The sequence below is a fragment of the Apus apus genome, chromosome 3 (genome assembly GCF_020740795.1).
Source record: "Apus apus isolate bApuApu2 chromosome 3, bApuApu2.pri.cur, whole genome shotgun sequence".
Taxonomy (NCBI): domain Eukaryota; kingdom Metazoa; phylum Chordata; class Aves; order Apodiformes; family Apodidae; genus Apus; species Apus apus.
In genome coordinates, this window is record NC_067284.1 from 52,896,128 (window position 1) to 52,920,279 (window position 24,152).

Here is a 24,152-nt window from a genome sequence, read left to right on the forward strand (position 1 = left end):
TTAAAAAGGGATGGGCATAGGGGGAAATGCTCTGGAGGGGTAGAGGACAGTGGAGTATGAGGAGCCTTTAGAGGGCAGTAAGTATCCTTTGAGGGGAAAAAAAGACAAAAAAAAGATAATGTCACAGGTGAGGGATGGAACAGGGTGGTCAAGGGGGACGCAGAAGGAAATGCTCCAGGATTTTGGCTGACAAACTTTCAAACTATGCCAAACTTGTCAGGCTTGTTTATACCTGACTGGTTTCTAATAATGCCCATGTTATGGAGCTTGTGCTAGTAAACATAGGTGAATAGTAGGGGCATAATAAGTTTCTGCTAGGCCCCTGTGCAGGTGCTAATGGAAATTTGGTGTTGTGTCTTTCAAACTAAGGATGGTGTGGTCCGCAGTTTGTTATAAAAGTAAAGAATCAATAAAATCTGAAAGCCTTGAGATAGTACCCTGTGCTCTCCTGTGCCATTAAATCCCCCTCCTTGCCCCCCTGGGAAAGAAACAGATTCTTGTTCCCAATATATAAATATGTGCATCTGTTGTGTGTGTGTTTTGCATACACTGTGCCTGGGGTGCACTGTGCACCTAACCCGAAAGGAAAAGTGGAAGCAATCACTTCACCGGCTGCTCTGGCGGCTGGGACCACCACTGCAGTCCTGCTTGCAGTGATTCCCATCTTCTGAAATCTTTGACTCCCAGACTTGAGTCCTCCTCAGCTGAGCTGAGGTTTATCATCCCAATCCTCAGCAAAATGCTGGCCTTATTTACTCCAGATGAGGAAATCATGTCCGAATTCTGCCTCTTGGCATCATGAGGAAAAATTCACATTTCATTTGCCAGGTGTTTCTCAAGGATATAGCTGTCTGTGCACCTTGTGTGTGACCTGTAATGTATGGCAGGTCAGTGACCCTTGGTATCCTCTGCTCCACATATACAGAGTTATGATTGTGTCAATGACATTAGGCATTTTGCATAATACTGGATGTTCATTTAAAATATTCCATACCCTGTCATTCATTAAACATTTGCTATATGATAGCCACAATGTGGTGTTGCATTCCAGGTTTCTGGTTTTAGTTTCTCATAGTAAAATTGCTCTTATACTATAATGACTGCACAGAGCACAATAACGTGCTGCTGCACATAAATGCCTCCCTTGCCAACTGGTCCTTGTTAGTTGGTTTGAGCAAAAAACCATGGGAGAAATTTGAAGTTAGACAGCATACAAATCTGAAACCAGGATCTAACATGCCAGAGCTGCTTTGCTAGCTTATCCAGGAGTCTCCACTTCCCAAATATGTTTCATATAATTACTACATTACACTTTTAATTATGTTTGTTTCCCTCCTTTCAGTGCCCATTTCTTACGTTTCTTCTTCAATATATGTAAGTACCCCAGCAACATCCACATTTATAATTACAGAAGATAAAGTTATAATATTCCTGAGGCAAAACTGCATTTTAACAACTGTGCTAATGTGGAAAACAACTTGTGCAGAATAAATATGCCCTACAATTAGTGGTACGCCAACATTTTTCATGGTTACCTTACATATAAATAAACTCAAGCCACTGACATTTTTCCTGAGGGCTTTTATCTCTGCAGCCCCAAAACTGGAGACAGATTTGTTATAAGTAACACTATCACCATAATAAGTTTGAAAAACCTTTTTTTTTTTTTTTTTAATTCATCTGGTTTTGCATCTGCATAGCTCAGGGCTGGGCCCGGGGGTCTGATATTGTCTGTCTGATGAACCGTCGCCACGTCCCGAGTCCCCGAACCTATCATTTGGCTGAGGCTAACAGGAGGTGACTGGGCAAAGCCGTTTCACCTGAGGGTGGGCCAGGTCACAGGTCACTTGTAATAGCTTCTCCGTGCATCTCCAGACCTGTAAACGAGACCAGAGCCCGACTCACTCCACTACACTTTCTTTGTCTTAGACGGATGCTCTAATCAAACAAATTACCTAGCCCATGATCACAGCCACTGAGCCAGAGATGGTTTTGCAGACGCTTGTCTGGAGCCCTCCAAGCCCCCTCGACCATGCAGCGCCACTTAAAAGAAAGGGCTAATGTTTTCCACCAAAGGAAATAAAAAGATGTGCCTTCACTTGGCTAAGCCAGGCGTGGAAAAAAATTCCCCTGGGACACTGCAGGACACATTTTGACACGTGTGGCAGAGCTTCCTTGGGCAAAGGGCATGTATATGAAATAACGAAGGGGCTGGCCGCTGTCAGTGCAGGTGTGCACGTGTTCTGGCTCTACCGACCCAGCACATCTTGGCAGGGCTTAGATGCCACATCAGTAAGAAGTGTACCTTAGCTCTGGGCAGTGTCATACCCGGCTTGGGTTTTGATTTTCTTTCTTTTTTTTAAAGGGGAAAAAACTGAGATGGCCAAAAAGTGCTTGTGCAGGGGAAGAAGGTGAGCCCAACCATAAATAAATGGGCTCACCCAGCACGGATAGAGACAAGCATCCAGGCGTGGTTTGTTTATTGTAAAATTCAGCCTTAGGCAGAGGATTTAAAACTGATCAGCCCACCACAAACATATTACATTAGTCTTGTATTTATTTATTGCACAGTCCTTTAGGTTTATTTATTGAGTGTCATTCCCTGCTGTACTGCAGGCAGTGCTGTCACTGTATTTTCTTAAAACTTTCACAATAAACTTGTAAACATGAAAAAAATTCCTAGTCATCCTGTATTTTTCTCCTATGTTTTCCAGACACTTTGGCTTTTTTAGAAGTAATTAATGTTGGTTGTTTACTTGATTCTGACTCTGAAAAAAATCCAACAAAACAAACCAAACCCCAAAAAAACACACAAAACCCCCCCTGTAGGTGCTTTCTAGTTTCAGATGTTTTGTGTGATTGTAAAAGAGAAAGAAACCAGTTTTGACTCAGAATTAGCTACTGCAAACAATCTGTTGCTAATATAGTCTAATTGCTAGTGATATTTTGAGAAAACAATTAAATTGGAAATGGGGTTACTTTGGTGTTTATTGTCTGTGACAGCTTCTTTTGGAAACAGGCTCGAAGAGCTGCTGAACTGAGGCTGTGCTGATGTGCAAATAATACTTATCATCAGTACAGAGGCAGCCAACAAAGAGGGGAATTACAAACCCAGGGCAAACTCACCTGTTAGACATGTCAGGAGGGGCAGTGAGATGTTGCACTGTCAGAAGTGGATCCTTCCACTTACCTGTATTTACACCCTGCAGCATCACTGTCCTTTTATTGCTCTAGGACTGGGAAGATGCTTAGGTGCCTGCTGGGTATGAGCTAAAAAATCTGTATGACTTTCATCCTTGGAGGGAAAGGTACCATGTACGGGAAGAAATACTTTTGAACCATGAGTGTAACAGCCCGAGGGAAAAGTCTGGGCAAAATTCCCATGGATTTCCCCGCATCCAGGTTTTCACTGCTGGTTGTCACTGTGATTAGTTCAAGGTGTAAACAGACATGCCCTCTGCAAGCAGCTGTGCTGAAAGAAGAGGTTGCCACCTACCACCAGTCTCCTGCTTGTTCTTTAACACTCTGCTGGAAAACGGTGCCTCCTAGACACCAGCAAAGCTGCTCACCTGGGTCCAGCCAGCCCCATTTCCAGCAGCACCAGACTGTGCTCCAAAAACTTCCAGCTGAGATGAAGCCATTCCTGGACAAGCCTCCACCTGATGGGCTGCATCAGAAGGAAGCTCCATGGGGATATAAATGTTGGCCTCAGGTACCAAAAACGCTGTGAAGACTCAGTCATATGGCTAGGTGAGGAGTATTCCATTGAATTCTGGTCCAGCCATCACATACAAGCTACAGCAGAAATAGCACTGAACGTAAAAGAGGCTGCAGTGGTTAGAGAGATAGTAGTATTAACAATAATCTTAGGTTTAAAGAAGCCAGATCTGCTGCACCTGAATTAGCCCCAGGGGCCACTGGAAGGGAACTGCTGCAGACCTCATGCCATTTACTGAACTTGGTATCACTGAGAGGGGTTGGCACCAGCCCCAGCCCAAACCATCCTGACCTTCAGCAGGTGCTCACTGTGTGTTACTCCTCCATGGTGTTAGGAAGTCCAAGTGTGGCAGAGAAAACTTCTTAAAACTACACCTACCCCATCTGTATTCTGGCTCTGGAGTTGCAGAGTTCACATTTGTAAGTTTTTTTCTTTTGCCAGAAAGTCTAGAAAATGCCCCTTTTTATCTCCTGTGAACGCACAGTATCTTCGGGCTCCAGAAGCTGGACATTTAGGAAAAGCATACACTGTATGTAGGAAACAAAACTGTAAGTAGGAGCAAAATCTGGTGAAGAGTTCTGACAGTGAGAGACAGTGTCTCAGGAGCTCTCTTTTTTTGCCTTCTATGCAGAACTGCTTGCATCAAGACCTTAAACCCTCTCTGTAAAAGCTGTTTGTGTGTGAGCAGATGGTATTTCATTGTCTTTTGCTACTGATCTTGAATTATCAGCCTTTATAATGAAGATGCCAATTCAGCCTTGACTGTTCTGCTATAACTCTACCAGGACCACTATAATGCACACACCATATATACTGAATATTTATTATGGTAGTGTGCATATTATTTATTGGATATGCAACGTATTTTGTAGGTGAAAAATGATACCTTATCTAAGTCAATGAGCATAACCAGGAAAAATATAGCAGAGTAATCATGTGATTCATAATTGACATCTGCTCTCCAAAGACTTGGACAGAATCTGAATTTTCAGCGTAAGCTGGAAAGGCTCTTCTATTTGCTGGCCTGGGCATAACTGTGCCACTGCTCTCTCCAGCAGCTCTATCAGTCTTCAGTATTTCCATAATTCCCAGGGTGCAGAGGAAAGCTGGGCCAACACATGCTGAAAGTATTTGAAGAAGTTGCAGAAAAGCACTGCTGTTTCTCAGTGTCCAGAAACAAGACAAGAAAGCAGTTTTTTTTCTGTCCAAATGATAATGAAGACCAGCCTGTGCGCATCCTTAGATGTTTTGTGGATTCGCAGTGTGTTTTTATCTGTGCAATTGTGTTCATGTATATATGAATATATGTGTGCCATTTTCTGGGAAGCATCATCTGCTCTGATTTGAAAGCCAGACATGTGCTGGGCTGCATCAAGAGAAGCATGACCAACAGGTCAAGGGAGGTGATTATCCCCCTCTACTCTCCTCTCACGAAACCCCATCTGGAGTGCTGTGTCCAGTTCTGGAGCCCCCAACTTAAGAAGGACATGGAGCTCCCAGAGCAAGTCCAGAGGAGGGCCATGGAGATGATCAGAGGGCTGGAACACCTCTTCTATGAGGACAGGCTGGGAGAGTTGAGGTTGTTCAGCCTGGAGAAAGCTCCAGATAGACCTCATAGCAGCCTTTGAGTATCTGAAGGGGGCCAACAGGAAATCTGGGGAGGGACTTTCTACATGGGCTTGTCATGAGAGGACAAGGGGTAATGGATTAAAACTGGAGAAGGGTAGGTTTAGGTTAGACATTAGGAAGAAATTCTTTAGTGTGATAGTGATGAGATGCCAGAACAGGTTGCCCAGGGAAGCTGTGGATGCCCCCTCCTTGGAAATATTCAAGGCCAGGTTGGATGGGGCTTTGAGCAACCTGATCCAGTGGGAGGTGTCCCTGCCAATACAAGGGGGGGTAATCTAGATGATCTTTAAATTCCCTTCCAACCCAAACCATGCTGTGATTCTATGAGTCTGTGATTTCATCACTGTTGATACCCATTGCACAGCCTGGACATGGCCAGACCAGTGAGACCTCTGTAGCCTCACCCCTTCCAGCACAGACTCTTCAGTTCAGTCCTAGCCTAAACCCCCACTTCATAAATGTGCTTTTTCCTTACACAATATACAGGTTCCTTGTACATGTTTGGAACCAAGATATGCTCAAATTTCTAAGAAAGAATCCGGGGGATAGAAGTTACTGTCTTCTATCACTTCTGCTCCTGCTGATCATGAGAAACTCATGGTGCAGTGAGTGAACTGACTGGACTCAGATCCTTGGAACAGGTTCTCTCATCAGCCTAATTATCAACCAGACCTCCAGCAGATTTAATGTATTAATAAGATGCAGAGGCATCAGTGAGCAACTCCTCAGAAGAGAGTGGTGCTGCAAAAAAAAATGACCAAAATTACACAGTAGGTGAAGTCAACTCTGGCCTACAGAAAGGACAATAGAAGGGAGGTGAAGGTAGTATTTGAAGAAGTGGAGCTGGGTGAAGCTGCTCAGTTCAAGAAGCACTACATCTTGGGAATTTTTTCCACCTTAATTTTTCTTGCTTTTGTAGATTCTTCAGTGTCTGCTACTGCGGCTGGGTGAAACATGGGTGATAGGCACCCTGACTGCAATATAGCATCCTTGCAAGTGTGGGAGGGAGGGTGAGGGTGGAGAGGAGGGGATGATGAAGGGTTTATTAGTGTAAACAACAACAGGGATGTAGCGAGAGTTTTCAAACCAGCGTCCAAATCACGTTATCGACGGCATCTAGACACCAGCCCACATCTTTATTGGCATTACTCACACTGCAGGAACGTGGCCAAGTTTGTCTCAGTATCTGAGTCAGTCTTCCTTGTCAAAGCCTTTTCTTTGGGGGTCACATAAGTCCCTGTTTATAGCACACTTAAAAGCAATAGCTGAAGAGAACAGAGGCTTCACTAATTTGATATGCAAAAGACAACAAATTTTATGTATATATGGGGAAGCTGATCCTGCCCTTGCTGAAGCCTTTTGGAAGATTCCCAGTGACTTTGCAGAGACTTCGAATTGTGGCCAGCTTTTGCTGTTGTTATTTATTTATTTATTTTCCCCTTCCCCTCTCGCAAAATGTCAGGAATAAATACTTTGATTCAAAATGGCACTGCGGTGCCTCGCAGTGCTGCGGTCTGGGGCCCTTTCCCTGGCAGCCTCCAGCTCCTTTCCCAACGGCGAGGCACGCGGCCGGAATCGCAGGCGGAATCGCAGCCCTTCGGCGAGTGCAGCCGTGCTGGGGAGGTGCCGAAGCACTGCAGAGCAAAGCCATCATCAGCTCTCAGGCAAGCTGGTTTATACAGTCAAACCTCTCAAAAAATACATAGTCTAGTTGGCTCAGTGAACTGCTGGGGAACCCGCTTGCTGTTTCCAGCATGCCTGCTAGGGAATAAGACATTAAAAAGTGATTTTGGGGATTATTTTTAAATATTTCAGGTCTTCTGGGTATGCCAGCTCAACAGCAATAAAAGCCAGCAGTCAGTGCATTATACCAACTGACCACGCCTGTTTTGGTGGTGCTGTCCTTGCCCCAGGAGGGGCTGGCAGGCAGGTGGAGAGGAGTATCACCTTACTGAGAGCAGGAGAAAAACTGGGCTTGGGAGTAGTGGCTGCAAGAAAAGCCTCTTAAAAGAAGTGTTGAATTTTAATGAAAGCTGCTCATAACGTGTGAGAGGGAGAGGCTGTTATGCCTAAGTGGACTTGCTTACATCTCTAGCCTGGGAGCTGTTGTCAAGCCTTGTAGTCTGTGTCATGGGACTCGGCATGCCTTGCAACAGCATTCTGGTAGTCGGTCATCTTTATATAGCCAGCATGTTCCCATACATACAGATAAGATAAATAGAAGCACATACATATGTGTGGGAGAATATAAATCTCTATATACATATATGCATATTTGTATGTGTCCATACATGCAACATAGTATTGACTATACATGCTATACCTTTTGTATGCATACGTACATATGCATATATGCTTAAGACGTCTATACAGTTTTATGAGATAAAACAGAAAAAATAAATATATAATGTAGATACATAACAAAACAGTAAATATACATATTTAAGTACGTTTTGAGGTTTTGCATGTATACAAATGCATATACGGAACAGTTTTATGCGTATTGTACCTTTTCAGATAATATACAGTGGATAATTGCTACAAAGCGAATCAGAGCAATGAAGTTCTCTTCCTCATATATGGGTGAATGTGAAGAGACTGCTGCAGTGGCAGCATGACTGGCTTCCACAAAAGGATTTCTGCAAGTGGTACTTGGAAATGTCCTTTCAGTGATGATCTTGGGCTTTAAGAAGTGGCCAGGCTGACTCGGTGGGCTGGAAGGTGTGTCAGGAGCAGCCCCAGGGGTGCAGCCAATACCTGACAGCAAGCAGGGTTTCAACATGTGAACATCAGCTTTAGGTACATTTGCAAGTTTAAAAATGAATCATTTGCTAATAGTTCTGTCTCCTAAATGCTTCTAATATGCTTATTATCAGATCATTTAAGCATCTAGAGTGATATTAGGAAACATCAGTCTCCTGCCAAAAGAATCTGAAGTGCATTTTCTGGCTGCAGCATTAAGTTACTTCCCGGGGCTGCTAAGCCTTGATGACTGTCTTCCAGGTAGAGCTGAAAGCGATTGCCTCCTCCTGCCAAAAAGGGTAGAGCAATATTTGTCCTGATTTCTACTGGCAATCCTTGGCATGCTGCTTGGAGTGACTGGTGCCCCACTCCTCTGGATTTCACTCAGGCAAAGCAACATGATAATGGGGGCAGAAAAAAATAATGAGAAAATTGATAGTGCATCTGAAGATCAAATGGGAATCTCAGAGTTTGGCTATGTCACTTGCTTCATGCTGAAAGCTAATGCTGAGCCTGGTTTTTGTGAGGATAATCCCAAACCACCAAACAAGGCTGATACAAGCAAGTCACAATGACAACCAGGGCAGAGCTCTCGGGCAGCACATTTTGCCAAAGCCCAGCTCAGGTGGCTGATCCATGCTCTTCCCTGCCCTGAAAGCCAGAGTTCTCAGGAAACAGCATGATCCTCCTTTCCCATGGTACTCGGCTCCTCCAGTGTGTGCCCAGGAGTGCAGCAAGCTGTAGGGTCTCAGCTGTGAGGCTTCCTAGACCAGAGGAGCTCTCCTGAGCCCGTGCAGCACAGGAAATTTTGCTTTTCCCCTCAGTTGCTAGTATTTGAGGTCTTAATTTATCAAGACCTTGCTCTGGGGCAGGAGAAGAGCACAGCCCTGTGGGAACCATGTGGGATTCCCACCCCTGCAGACAGGACTGGGGAGGAAGCAGCAGGCCATTTCCCAATCCTTTTCAGATGCCCTTAGTGAATGAGAGGCAGGGATGGGAAGGGGCTGAGGGGGAGGGGGCAGAACTGGAGATGGCAGAAATGCCAATACCAAAGGAAAGAAAGAATGAAGGAAAAAGCACACACACATCTGCAGCTGATTTTACTGTGTAAATAAATGGTAGGTTCCTTTGGCACTCCCAGCACAAATAATTAAATGGTGCATTTGGGTTCTAGGACACCATTGACCAAAAAGTATGTATAGTTAGGAAAGTGTGTGTATATATAGATATACATTCATGACATATATATCTTTGTCCTGAATAATATGTTTATCTTTTTCCTCTGCATGCAATTACAAATTCATTAATAACCATGTGCCTGAAACACCAGCAGGGCAGGGATGCTGGATGGGGCCGTGCGTCAGACCACGCGTGCAGGGAGCTGGGGGCTGCTGTGCTTGGAGTGAGGCCGGGGTCTGGTTTTATTTAGGACCACGCCTCGGCACTTTTAAGACCACACAATGCAATTACCCTGACCACAAAATGTTCTGCGAGAGCCCGATGGTCCCTGATGCCACCAGGAAGGGGGATGCCAGGAGCAAGCCAGCCCTGGCTGAAGCCTCCACAGTGGGGCTCTGAGCAGTCATCTCCCTTCCCACACAGCCCCAAATGTTAAAGTGAGCTCGACTCCATATACATCTGCCAGACAGGGGGATTCATTTCCCCTAACTACCTGTTTCTTTCTGCTGGAGGTGTACAGCTGAGGATGACTGAGATGGATACTGGCATCCCAAGCTTGAAAAATATCCTTTCCTCCTCTTAAAAAATCCTTGCTGATGCAGGGAACCTGCCGCCTGTGTTCAAGTGGAGCTCCCTTGGCACTTTTTCTAAGGAGTGATGAAGACATCAAGCCTTATATGGATTCCATTATTATTTTGTTTTATTGTGTTGTCGTTTTATGAGGGACTCGAGGCCCACAGGGAGCAGGAAGGCACTACCATCTAAACTGGGGTGGGGAGCAGCAGAGGCACGTCGAGCCTGGCTGGTATCGGGGAATGATTTCATCCTGAGCCCTGTTGTGGCGGAGAAGTGATTCCTGTTTACCAACAGGCCTGCTATTGTGCTGCCTCTGCCAGAGGAAATCTGCGGCTGAGCAGGGTTGCACAATTGCTGGTGCAGTCCCTGCCAGAGCCTCTGGCTCCATGAAAGCAGGACAATGGGCAGGGCTCCATGTGGCATGTGGGTACCGATACACCTTGGCAAACCAGCCTGAACCTGGCCGTGCAGCCCCAGGCTGTTATTATTTTTGCTGTATTAGAGGACTTGATCCATGCCGAAACACACTCTCCCTTACTTGGCTTCCCCACCCTGTTGCGTCAGTTCGGGGGTCCCTGGGCCCATGCAGCATGTGGCCATACAAGCAGTAGTATGGGAGCTGTGTGGGACACAAGCATGAGGAGGGCAAGCTGTCTCATACCACCCTTTTATTATTTTTTAAGCTGAATTCCATGTAGGTAGTGTTAATACCAAACCAGGTAGGGATTTGTGGGTTAAAGTGTTAAGCAGTGTTAATGTGTTTCAGTTTGCTCATCTCTTTCCCAGACTACTTCATCCAGAATTTAGATCATCTCAGTGCAAACGCTGGTGCCTCAGGCTTCCTCTTCTTCCCATTTCACCCCATTCACATCTACAATGAGCATTCATTCAGCTTTTACCTGTGGACTGGGGACAGAGCAGCTTTGCAGGGAACATAAAGGGACATGATGCTAAGCAGGATGGCGGCCCCCCGAGTTAGGTAGCTCAGCAGTACCTAAGCTGTGATTTGCACACCCTAACTCCACTGCTAGAGCTCACATAGCTACACACAAGCTAACTTGAATTGAAGTGGCTTAGGTGCTGCCAGCAATGCAGAACCTGTCTAGAGCTATGGCAGTGATCTATGATTTACCTGCATGTCAGGAGGGTTTCATTGCCGCCCCAGAGCTCCCACAGCTCTCTCTACCCATTCCCAAATCTAGTGCAGATATGTCCCCAACTGAACAGCAGCAACATCCTCCAGCTCCTCCAGCTCATCAATCTGTTTGCTTTCCATCCTGCACCTTCCTCAACCACCCCTTCGTCCTCCTGTGGGTTGCAGCCCTCAGGGTTATCATTACCAGTCCTGCCTCAAACATCGGTGCTGGAATATGACAAATGACCTGATTTTCCACATGTCCTTTGAAAACCTGGAAATAGGACTACACATGAGCTCATCTGGACTGTGGCAATACTAACCAAGGCTTCTTTCTGAGCACAGCTTCTCAGTGTGCAAAGGGACTGGGACAACCCTGGAAGGTTGAAACAGAGAGTAAAAAGATGTTTTAATTTACTTACTGAAAAGGTGTGTGGTCACCAAAGGGAGGGGCAGCCTCCAAGCCTTATTATTGTCTCTCCTTAATGGCGTTTATTGCAGCACCCTGTTGGAATGGAGAAACACATGATCCTGGGGTGTCAGGCCAGAATTCCTGCAAATATCATGTGATTTATGCCCATGTGCTACCTTGAATTTTGTTTTGGAGTTGTTGTGGGTTGTTGGGTTTTTTTGTCATAAGCTGCTGGCAGACCTGGTACTATTCCCTCAGCCTGTTACAAGTGTCTACTGAGCCATTCCCAGCCAGTTGGAGCTTTTCCACAAGATGGTACTCAGCCCAGTCTCTAATTGAAACAGGGCATGGATGCTCCTGGGGAAAGCAAACATAAGCCAAAAAAAACAGGCCATGATACTCAAAGATATTTCATATACAAATAGGAAGTTGTTTCATAAATATCTTATAAGAACTGTAATTTACTTCCCAACACTTTAGCAGATTATCTTAATGCAAACAGCAGATGTATTTCGGAACGTTGAGACAAATGTTTAACAAAATTAGAGCTATTCATGTGCAGTCAAACAGGGAATATTTGCATGATATTTTACTAATTTCTCCAAAATATGACTTGTATCAAATAAATAAACAGGCTGGGAGGGAGGAGGGGGTAGGGGGACAGATAAACCAGCAGAAAGATTAGCCCCAGGCCTCTTTTTTTTAAGTTGAGTCTTTTTTCTACTGCTGAACTTTTTTGTCTGACGGCCTGGGGTTCCTCTCCAGTCTCCCCATCACTATTTCCAGCCCTGTTATCCTTTTTCAGACTCCTAGTTTTCTCCTAGTCACTGAATTTTTCCCCAAAGGGACTTGATTTTCTTCTTCCCTTGGAGCCCAGACATGCTTCCTTGGTTTGCAGTTCTTCCTGCTCCTGTTTCTTATTGCTTGGCTATAGTCAATGAAGCCAATTTCCAAATGTCAAATTTCTACAAGTATTTTGGAGAAATTCTTTGCTATTTTACCTAGCTCAGAGGTTGCACCAAATAGGATTAGCCCTAGAGAAAATCCCAATACAAAAACAGTGGGTGCTTTTTTAGTGGCCAGGAATTCAGACTTGCGTTACTTTAACCTTCTCTTACAAGTTTCAAGTTACAGCAGCAAGAATTGAGTTGTAGTTGCTGATTGTTATGACATTATTTGATGTCAGGTCTATTTATTTGCCCTTCTCAAAAACAGAAAGTATTTTGAGATGTCAAAATATTTTGTTCGCCTCCACTTGATGGCAAAAGGACCTTAGATGAGGTAAGGAAAATGTATGTTTATCAAAATTGTGGTGCATGGTAGATGGTTACATGTTTGAGTGTATTTCATACTCCCAAACTGAAGGAATGCGGAGGGTGCTATCAAAGGTCAGAATTAAAACTGATACTTCTTTAAAATCCCATTGACTGCAGGACCAAGTGAGCTGCACCACTGGAAACAGAAGTCCTTGATGTCACAGTACAGCTCCTTCTTGCCCAAGATACTGGGTATCTAGGAATAATTAGTGTCTCTTATCATCCTTCTGGCAGTCACTGTAGGTGGATAAGAAATGCACTTTTCTTACATGACTTCCACAAGCAAAGGGGAACTTTTTAAAGCGTATGAGCCTTTAAGACCCCAAATCACATGGTAAGTCAAGTCCCTAACACTGTAAGTTTTCCCTGTTACAAGTTGGATTCTGGAGGAGAATCTGGGAGGCTTGGATGGAGCTTGTCCACCCACTGTTTGAGCACTTAATTTGCCTAGACAGGTCAGTGAGAACCACTGAAACTCAGGTGCTTGCTCACTGGTGATGCAAATGCTGCTCCCCTCTGGTGCAAAGCCAAGGTAGAGGGTTTAAACCTGAAGGTTAAGTTGCTGGGATTTGCTCAGGAATTGCTGTCCAGAGGGGAGCAGGAAGCTATGAACTACAGTTCCCTGCAGTTTGTGCCTGGACAGCATCCTGGTTTAGTTGGGGCATTCCTCAAGTCCCACTGTCCAGCCTGGTGTGGGATGCACACCTCCTCTTTGGTCATAGAACATGCATTTGTGGGATCTTGCTTTTTGTGCTGGGCACTATTTGCATTTTGACCAACATTTTTGTGGTGGTTGCTGCAGTACAGGTGGATGAGGGTGCTGAACTAAATGCACAGGTAGGTGCTAAGGAGTCCATAAGTAATAAGATCAGCTGTGCATCTCAAATGGACCTCTTGAGTTTTTGCTAAATTACTTCTGTAGGGTCAGTTCTCCTCTAACCTCATATTTTATTGTTTGATTGTTTTTTTTAACTTGGAGCAACCAAGGTGACAAAGAAGGCAACAGGTACATTATCTGACTGAATAGGAAAAGTGAAGGGCAGAACAGGGCATCATTGTTATTATTCTTTTTTCTTTAAAAGAAGGGGTTTCCATTCCTGAAGTTTACATTTTGAACTCACTAGTCTTTCTTTGACCTTTCCCATCTGCAGGTCACTGCAGGAATATGTAAAAAGGAAATGTTTTATTTTAACAGAGTCGAACAAAGTACATGAAACACACCCTCACCACTGCATAACATTCCTTAAGTTAAATCACAGAGCCCAGCATAACCTTTTTTTTTTTTTCTTTTTCCCCTTTGGTCTTTTATTTCATTGAAAGGAACCCAAAGGCTAATATTCTTTCAGGAAGCATAAATCGTATTGCTGGAAGTAATAGCAACCTCCTCAGGAAAATCCCGTAGGACTCACGCCGCTCTGCTGTCTTGAAGAGCTCCGTTCCAAGTACATCCAGGGTTGCCTCTTTCCCGGCGGACATCCCGAGCATTGCACTTGTGATCATGCACTGGGAGCTGCAGATGATGCCAAGGCAACTGGATCTTTTTGCATTAGGGTTTGCCTGGTGTTTTGGCCCTTATGTGCAGTCCTGGGTCACAGGAGAATCTGTGAGACTCCTGTCCCAACCATCGTAATTTTGGTCTCTCTTCTTACTTTTCAGTATGCATGTGTAACTCCCATGAATGTAAATAAAAATTATGTACACACATGGAGAGGGAAATAGATGCATTTATCTTGGCTGAAGACAAGCAGCGTCTCCCCAGGGAGCTACTTAGGAGGTTATTGAGAAGCCAACAGCAAAGTGCAGTGGGCTGTACCTTCCTACATGTGTGTTGCAGAAATTATTGGTGTGTTGCTGATGTTTATGGCAAACAAATAGTTTATTTCTGGGCTAAGAAAGATTCCAGTGTAAATACTCAACTGGCAGCTAGCTGGAAGTTTGCCACTTGAAGTTAAAAGGCCCGTGACCAATGGTGTCAGATTAACATTTCCAAGTTGGACAATGTACAAATGGTGTTCTTGGACTGGAATAGAAATAGATGAAAGTGGTCTACTGCAATGCAAATAACAAACTGGCAACCAGCTGGTCATTGGAAAGAGAACATGCTATGGGAATATGCTTTCTGCAGAAATACTTTATTTTGGAGATAAGCATTAACAATAGGAAGATGAGGCTTGTTTAACAAGAACCATATGGTCACATCCTGCTTTTATTTCACTCAGTGGCAAAGTCCTGATTGTCTTTCATGAGTGCAGGATGGGGATTACTGATAATAAATAAGTAGTACACTAAGTTGCCTGATCCACTGTTGCTCTTCACAAGGTGTAAACAGATTATTTTTACCTCACATGATGATATTTCAGGAGACAAAAACTAAAAGGAAACAGAATTAAAGGGGCTTGCTGAAAAGCAGCTTCTCCTGACAAAATAAGCCAAGACAAAGATCCATTCAAGATGAAGTTATCAAACTGTGTGAAACCAATACAGCAACTTTTCCAAGCTAAGTGGAGAGTAATGGAAGGGTTCATTAAAAAAAAAAAAAAAAAAAATTAAAAAAAAAGATTTTTGTGGGAAGCAAACAATAGCCTGTAAAAAGTAGCTTACATGTAGATGGGGGAATAAGGCAGGGACTTTGCTGGAGTAATAATGGCCATGTCTTAAAAGAGTGGCAATTATATTCGTACCACAGTTGGAAGGTTGCAGTAAAATTAATACAAGTCAACATTGCAAACTCATTTTAAAAACTGATTTTGGTAGTGATTTGTTGTTTGTTTGTTTTTTTTTTTACAGTAGCTAAGGTTTGTTATTTTGGTCACAAAAAGACCTCAACAAGGAAACTCTATTTATTATCAAGAAAAATCAAGATTTTATTAGATATGGATCATAAATGCAAAGGCTCACATCTGCCTTTGGATATAAGTACTCACTCACATTGGTCTTCATGTGTCTGAAGGCAGCTTATAGCACTCAAGGATATCAAAATTACACGATGTTACACGTTTAGATACATAGTATTTCTAATTCTGCTGGGTTTGCTCCCGAAGGTTTTTTTGCCCTCTTTTTGCTTTAAAAATATAGTGAATCCTGGAAGTGGAGGGAAATTATACAGAATTTGGAGCACATGTAGATTCAGATGTTCTGTTCATCTTAGTCTCCTGTTTTTGCTTTGAACACCCCTTCCACTTCCTCTTCCCCAGGACTCCTTCCTCCCATGTCCTTACCCTGATGGCAAGACAGCCTGAAACAGCCTGTTTCTTTTGGGCTCCTGATACCCACCTCAACCCCTCCATCTAAAAAACACTGAGTCCCCAGACCAAATCTCTGCAATTTGGAAGTTGTTTCAAAGCAGCCCAGTGCAGAAGGCAATCCTGCGCTAGCTGCTTGTGCTCATGATGGAAGTACACACCAATGGAAATCTTCATCCAAAGCTGCTTGAAATGTTGGGAGGTTTCCCCTGCATGGCTCAGGGTAGGCTGGACACAGGTGAGCCCTTTTGCATTTTGAACAGCATTTGAATGGCAACACCTTCAGAATTCAAAGAGTTGTCAGGATTGGAAGGAATCTCTGAGGATCATCTAGTCCAGCCTGCTATGCTGGAGCAGGATCAGCTACAGTAGATCACACAAGGACATGTCCAGATGGGTTTTGAATGTCTCCAGAGAAGGAGATTCCACAACCTCTCTGGGCAGCCTGTTCCCGTGCTCTGTTACTCTCACAGTAAAGAAGTTTATGTTTGACTTGGACCTCCAATGCTCCAGCTTGTGCCCATTGCCCCTTGCCCTGTCATTGGACACTGCAGAAAAGAGAGTGGACCCATCCTCCTGACACCCACCCTTTAGATATCTATAAGCGTTGATTAGGTCAGTTTTTCCAGGTTTCCAGCAATTCCCTAATAAAAGGGAGTGAGAGGAGACTTAGGCTCCATATCCATTTATAGGAGCAGCATTAATTTGGCAATATCACCAATAAATAAGCAGCCCCTGGAGAGTGGGACCACGGCGCCCCGCCATTCAGCTCCCCCAAAGCTGGGGAGAACTCTCTGATTTCATCGCCCTTATTCCCTCTCTTTTCTTTTCCCTGAGCAGCAGGGATAGCTGAAGGAGCCCGTCATCGTTTTATTGCTGTTTCTAATAAACACATATGGTGATGCCTAGAACAAGAACAACAGCAAGTCGCTATTGTTCAGCGCACGGCCATATGTGGGCCGTCCAGCGGCTCGGCAGCTGCGTCGTGAGCGCTCAGGAATGTCGATAGCCCAGAGAGAGAGGAGTGATTTTCAAGGGCTCTGAGCCTCACAAATAGTGTGTCTGCTTTACATACCGCTGTTGCTAAAACAACTCCTGACCCTGGTGTGCCAAAAGCATAGATGCGGCGTTAGTCACTGCAGAAGTTTATAAGGTGATTAAATTGAGAGCAATTGCGGCGCGGAGCCTGAGAAATTAGCTGGAACCGTGTTGAAGGGAGCTTTGCAAAGCAAAAAAAAAAAAACCGCAACCAAATAAATTTATATATAAATATTTTGTTTGTATATACATATATGTGCATCTGTATGTGTGTATTTTTAGTTAGTTGGTTTTTTTCTAACATCAGAAACTCAGGCACTTGCACATCTAGTACTTGACATAATAAAAACTTTGAGCCCGACATTAATCCATATTTATTTTATCCCATTGTGCAAGACTGAAAGGCACACGATTTACCAAGAGTTTGTTCTCTGTTAGCTACATTTCTCTCTGGCCTCATACAGCTCTGCTTGGTCTGAATGGTGCATACTTGAGTGATGCAGAGGCAGCCCAAACGTGGTGGTTGGGATGCCTCATGTACATCTGTGTTCCTAACACTTTTCTTTTCCTGATGCCATATTTACACAGCAACCTGAATGAAAATGAGCAGCCCATCTGTACATCTTCATTTTTCCATCAGTGTGTTTGGGGGAGAGAGACTGTGATTGAGGGAAAAGAGAAATAAAACTTAAAAGCAGGCAACATTATTTCAATTTTGGACAAACACAGACAGACAGACATATCTGTATTTAAGCACTTGAATAATTTAACTTATTTTTTGTGTGTGTGAGATGCTAAGTACCTACTGTAAATAAGAGGAGAGAAAATTGTAAGGGATCCAAAAATCAACTACTTGCATATGTCTCCGAGCACGGATTTTAGAAGTCTGATTTAAATATCAAAGTGCAAGTGGTTTTGGTTGGTGTTTCTAATGCATGGCGGGAAGTCCTGGGTCTTGTACTCTTCTGCATTCATCCCCCTCACACACACCATCTTCACTGCACACAAATTACCTGTATAATGGGACATGATTTGAGTAACCCATAAAGCCCCAGAAAGAACCACATCCAGGCATTCATAGAAACCATAGACCAGCTCAGACTGCCAAAATCAACAACTGCATTTGCCCGTTAAATGCAACCACAAGTATTTGCACCCCTAGACAGGCCAACAAAAAGTAAATATCCTGCATGATGTAAATACCATACACGGTAGAACAAAGCAAAACTACATAAAAACAAAACCAAACAAAACAAAAAGAAAAAAGGAAAAACATAATCAAAATTAAACTTCTTTTTACTACATCTCAGACAGGTCTTTCCAATGGGTAAAGCTGAAATGCCCACACCAACTTTTCTTAAGATAAAAAAGCACCAGATTTTCCCCTCTGACAGATGTAGATGTACATGGCTCTTGGTTCCTCCTGGGAGCAGTGCCGGACTTCAAAAGAAACCCTATGCCAAGGCCTTCTTTTCAGAGGTCCCCAGTATCCCCTGGTTCCTGTTGACTTGCAAGCAACGTGCAGCTTGAGTTTTGACTTGTTCCTCAGCTGAACCTTTCAAAACTCGTGATTGCTCAGCATGAGTCAGTGTTTTATGTAACCCCAGCTTGCATTCCTCCAACCCCCCCCCTGAGCTTAATGCTCTCCTACAGCCAACCTCAGATTCTTCATCCTCACAGCTGACAACATCAGTCCTCAGACAGCAGCACAACAGGCTCCTCATGCTGCTCCTTGAGGTTTCTGAGGCTCCAGAGCACTTGGGGGGACTATGGGGACTGAGGCTGGAAGAAAGCTGGGCTGGAGGAGGGAGTTCCACTCCCAATGGGCAAGATGTTGGGCTTTCTGTTGCTCATTTTGTTGGGCTCATTTTCCTTCTCTTCCTTACAGCAGCATCAGTTTTATCCTTGTCCCTGCCAGAAAAAAAATAGTGTTTTTGATGTGAAACACAGGGAAGGGAGAACACTGATTTGGTGGATTTCACTTGCTTTTGGTCCTCTGCAGGCACCTTGGATGGCAGCTTCAGGTCACACCCCTGGCACCCTGCTTTGCACTGAAAGTGGACACCTAAACACGCTCGAGCGGTAGATTATTAAACGCATAATCATTTTTTCACCATTATCTATGAATGCACTGAAATAGATAAAAGCAGAAAGAAACAGTAGGAGAAGGTGAGAAGGTAAGTCTCATTTTTAATTCCATTGCAGCTGGTTTTCCCTTGAGAGGTGAAAAATCTCAAGCCGTGATGCTTCCTCCATCAGCTTCCCATGCCCATTTTTGGGAGGAACTCCTTGCTGGTAGAATAAGCCCTCCTCAATCTCTTGGCATCAGCACAGCTCTCCCACTCCCCCTGAGGCAGCCAGGAAGCCTCCTGCCACTCACAGTAGGAGGGGTGCTAGTTTTGTTTGGTCACCCTATCCCTACCACAGCCAGACAGGAGTCAGCAAGTAGCAGTTACTTACATTCCTGATATACCATTTCTTCCTCTTCTATCTTGCAGGGGAAAAGTGCCCTTTTTCATTTAGCCAGCTTCTTTCTCCCCAGAGGTAGTAGAAATCACAGCATGGTAGAACCTAAATTGGCTCTTTTTTTTTCCCCAAAAAATAAAAGCCTTGGTTTACTGGAGTGGGGGCTTGTGAACATTGAGTTGGAGACACTTCTTTATTTGGAATATTTGATGGTGTGGGAGGCTAAAGCATGAGGAAACATTGGGGTGCTCGATGCAGTAGAGTGGGAAGCAGGTGGGAGGGATGGAGAAGCCATGGGGAGGGCTGAGGTGCCCCCAGTACTTCATGTGCAGCCATTCGTAGCCCAGCTGGCTCTGGTTGCTCTTCAAAACAGAGCCAATGCATCCAAGTCAATGGAAACAAGTAGCTGAGAAGCATATTTTCAGGTATTTTTCAAATATTGGCTATTTTTTGTACATATGGCTGATCACTTGTCATGTGAGATCAGTACCTCCAATTTAGATACTAGAAAGAAAGACTAAAAAAGATTTTTTTAAAAAAACTTCTACAGTTTTCTAAAGTAAATGTTATATTTTTGTTTTACCACTTTTAATCCCATGTACGTGTGTAGAAATACATGCATTCAGAGGCAAAAATACCTCCTGATGATTAGTTCCAGACAAGAAAAAGAAACCATGCAGGAATGTGAAGAGCAAGGGAGAGGGGAACATGTGCCAGTCTGCTCCACTAACCTACTTAGATGTAGCTCAGTAACAGCAAAATAACTGGCCTCAGATGCTCTGAATGTTGTGAGCTCGTGTTGGCTGTGTGCAGATCTTGGGGAGGGGAACCCTCTCCTAGCAAAATGATGGTTTAATTCTTGTCCTCATTAATGCATAGATATTATATGCCTGTCTGTAGCATCATGGCCAAGTTTTGTAAGTGGAGTGATTGCAGAATGTGAGGAATATGCATCAGCACTTTTGGATTGGTCTCTTCCTCTTTGGCCACTCAACAAACCAGCACATTTCCCAAGCTGAGAGTGTTGACACCTTCATTCCTTCAGGAAAAGGCAGTGATGAAGCTCAGTAGTTAGGTTAATGGTTGGATTCTATGATCTTTAAAGTCTTTTCCAACCAGAATGATGCTGTGATGCTGTGATTTTTTTATTTTTTTTTTCCCCAGCTGTATCAGTTGGCCTTATAAAAGATGTGACCTCTCCACACATGTGTGCCTGGTCTGCACTGATTAGTAACACTTCAGTGCTGGCAGCCTGCCTCAAGCTTGGGCAGGAGCTAATGGGTTGGCCATGACTTCTTCTGAAGAATTTGGGTAAAATCTTTATGTGTCTTGCTTTGTCTATAGCCTGCTTTTGCTTTTTTTTTGACTGCACAGCTCAAAAGCAATCCCCTCAGATTTGCTTATATGCATTTCACTGTAAGTGAAAGAGAACAAAGCCAATAAAAACACAATTAAGCTCTTTCTCCACGCTGGTGCTTTCTTCAGACTTTTGATTGAGGATTACCAACTGCATTTGTCGTTGTATGGTAAGGGGTCTGAATGAATTTATTGATGGTAGCTGGAAAAAAAGGGAAAAATGAATGAAATCCCTGGAGATAGAAGGTATGTCATGAACTTCCATGAGTTATTTGCAAATGTTTCTGCCAGTGTCAATAAACCCCTCAGATTTCAGGATAGGCTACATTAATTACAGGATGGCCATATGTATTTAAAGGTTGCTGAAAGTTCTATCTGTGATCAGTCATGTTTGAGCTGCACTTTCACGTGAAGTATTTATTATTTTAATACACAGGCATACACATGAGCAGCAACAGCATCCATGATGTTTTAATAGGCTTTTATTAGTTCGTACTCTCCTTGTAATCTTGCTTTACAGTATGTGCGTTCAATGTGTTTGTGTCTATGCTCTTCATGCACACATCGCAGGATGCCAAAACATCCTTCTGCTTCCTTGTTTCCAGCCACTTAGTCAGGCACTTGAACACTTTCCAAATCTTGTTAAAAACCAGAAATAGCGCTATTGCTTCTTCTTGTCAGAGCGCACGGGAAGGGGTGGATGGAGAGGAAAGGTAGGGGACTGGGCTGAGCGGCCGGGAGCTAGGGGGGATCTTCATGGGTGAGCTGTGAAGAGCCTTGGTGTCATGACACCCAGGCCAGGCCTGTTAAAATCTAGGGTTTTGGTTCACCTCTTTCTACTATGTTGGCTCCAATATAAAAAGTTTATGAACCAAAAGTTCCCTGGCCAAAAGTCACAGGGTATTTGTCTAAGCTGACATGGATTATTTATATTTAAATTTTAAACTACGCTTCTTTTTTTTTTTTTCCTCTAGGAAAATTTCAAGTAACGTTTAAATAGGGTTTGTTGGGATTTTTTTTCTGAGTTAAATATATTTTTAAATCAACTCTATTACATTCACTATTTTTTTCCTGAAACTAAGCTAACTAGACAAGCTCAACCTTGATTCAATAAATCATAGAATCATAGAATTGTTAGGGTTGGAAGGGATCTCAAAGATCATCTAGTTCCAACCCCCCTGCCATAGGCAGAGACACCTCCTGCTAGATCAGGTTGCTCAGAGCCCCGTTCCCATGCTTCAATCATGCATTTCTGGTGAGTTTAAAATTGCTTGTGAGACTGCTCAAAGTGTTTCAGTCAGGTGCAGTCTTGTTGGGTGGCACTGGGATCATGGAATCCTGTTGGTCCTGCTGTCTGCAGAGCACATTCTCATTGCTTTTGCCTGGTTTATTTTTCTGATTTGACTTGGAGGGTGTATCTCTTACGCAAGGAAGCATCAATTTTGGCTGGAGCCTGGAACCTGTGAAGTAATTTTTAAAAGTGAAGTATTAATGAGTATTAATTAATTTGATGCTCATGATCAAGAAGGAGCATGGGAGGGTATTTTCCCCTGGACTGCTTGTGCAGATGTGGATTCCCTGATGTCTACAGACAGATGTGTTCTTCTCACTGTCATTGTGGGAGTCAACAATGGTTGCCTTGGTTCCCTGTTTCCTTGAGGTGGGAACATCTGTCCAGTTTGCCTGTAGTCACCCAATGGGTTTAAAAGCATATGTTGATGCAGGCCTCCTCCCACACACCCATGCAGAGCCAACCTCTACAGCCTTAAGAAACCCCAATGAAAATAAGGTTGCCTTAGGAAGTCTGTGCTATGCATGAATGAGATGACTGCAAGGCTCCCAACTGACTCCTGAGTGAGGTCAGAATTTCATATTCAATTAGAGAATTTGCCAAGGAATCATGATGCAGCCATTGCTGGCTGTCCATGCTACAGCCCCTGTTTGTTCATGGTCAGCAAAAAGGCTGCTCAAATAACATGTATCAAATTGTTTACTTGGCCTATCACCCACGGTGTGAATAACTTCTATTTATTATAAGATTTAATTTTTTTGCCCAGGTGACAGTTTAGGTGCAGGACTTACTAATATAATTATCAGAAGTGGTCCTTTGATGGATCTCAGCATAAAAATTGAAGTAAATTGCAGGTTTTCTCAGCAGAGCAGTGTCTGTGGCCCCAACCAGGCACATACTGACGAGCATGGGGCCACAGGCCAGGACTTCTGCTCATAGAATCTCCTTGCAGACCTCTTCATGGCCTCCATGAAACATCACAGCAAGTAAGAGCTATCCAAACCAAGCTGGGTGGCAGAAGCACATCTGCTGGGGGGGTTTGATGGTGTGTCAAGACCATAGGGCCTTCCACCCTGTTACCAGACTGGGCTAAAGGAGATATTTCACAGGAAGAAGGAATCAAGTGAGGAGGTCTTATGGGATGGTCTGCCCTCACAGAGATAGCAAGCTGAAACTCTAACCCTTGGTATGCAGAGATGGTGAGAAATAGTGGTGTATTTTTCACTGTGTGGCAAGTATGGCTGGCTTGATGTCATAGTGTGGGTCTTCTGGCTCCTCCAAAAGCAAAGACAACAGCCTGTGCTTAGTGCAGCAAGCATGGAGGACAGGTCATGCAGGCTCACATTAAATTGCATTTTTCAAACAAATGGTGTCTCTTTTTTTGCAGGAATGCAATCCTCCTGTTTATCTCCAGGCTGATGCCCTCTTGGAAAGTGAAATGTATGTGGTAATAATGATGGTGAGAGGGGAAATCTTTTTCATAAGAAAACATGATACATAAACATGCAACACAGCTCAGGCCACATCTTCAGTTCACCCATAAGAAGTTTGTGCAAGTGCAGAGAAGTCCAGGTTTTTCTCCTTCCCCCCAAAGAAACATAATCCACAGTTTATATCGAATGGTTTATGGGAGTTTATTGGAATATCCAACAGGGTTCATGTAGTGTGTCATAAGGTAAAGCCTGTTCATTGGTGATTTACAAGCAGTGTGTGCTGGTGTTACTGTAATTTATAGGCCACAGATGGTCAGGGGGTGCCCCTGCTGACTTATAGCTGAATAAGAAGCTGAGCCCTGCGTGTCATCTGCTGTGGGTACCTCCAACTCACTTCCCCAAATTAGGATCGAGATCTGCCTTCAAACCCGGAGGGTCCTGAGACCTCTGCCTTGCAAGCTGAGGCTGTTTTGGGAGGAAAGAGACTTTGGGAGGATTAAGGCTGGGGAAAAAAAACCAACAACCTAGCCTTCTGTAACAGCACCAAAGGAAAATTGCATGTTATGATAACTTCTCAAGGCTGGTACTTCACTTGATGGGTTTAGTCACCTGTTAAATG

The 24,152-nt window shown here is 43.8% G+C and overlaps 1 long non-coding RNA gene across 2 annotated transcripts in view; it reads left to right on the top strand.

The window, feature by feature from the left end:
• The window catches only part of LOC127382099 (uncharacterized), a 426,409-nt gene extending 407,269 nt beyond the window's left edge, over positions 1–19,140 (top strand). Inside the window, exon 9 of one of the 2 annotated variants that reach the window (XR_007888879.1) lies at positions 18,990–19,140. This is a non-coding gene — a long non-coding RNA (uncharacterized LOC127382099). Of the gene's footprint in view, positions 1–14,027; positions 14,587–18,989 lie in introns of those variants that run through there. The other variant, XR_007888878.1, reaches the window with a different exon arrangement.
• Positions 19,141–24,152: the final 5,012 nt, after the last annotated feature.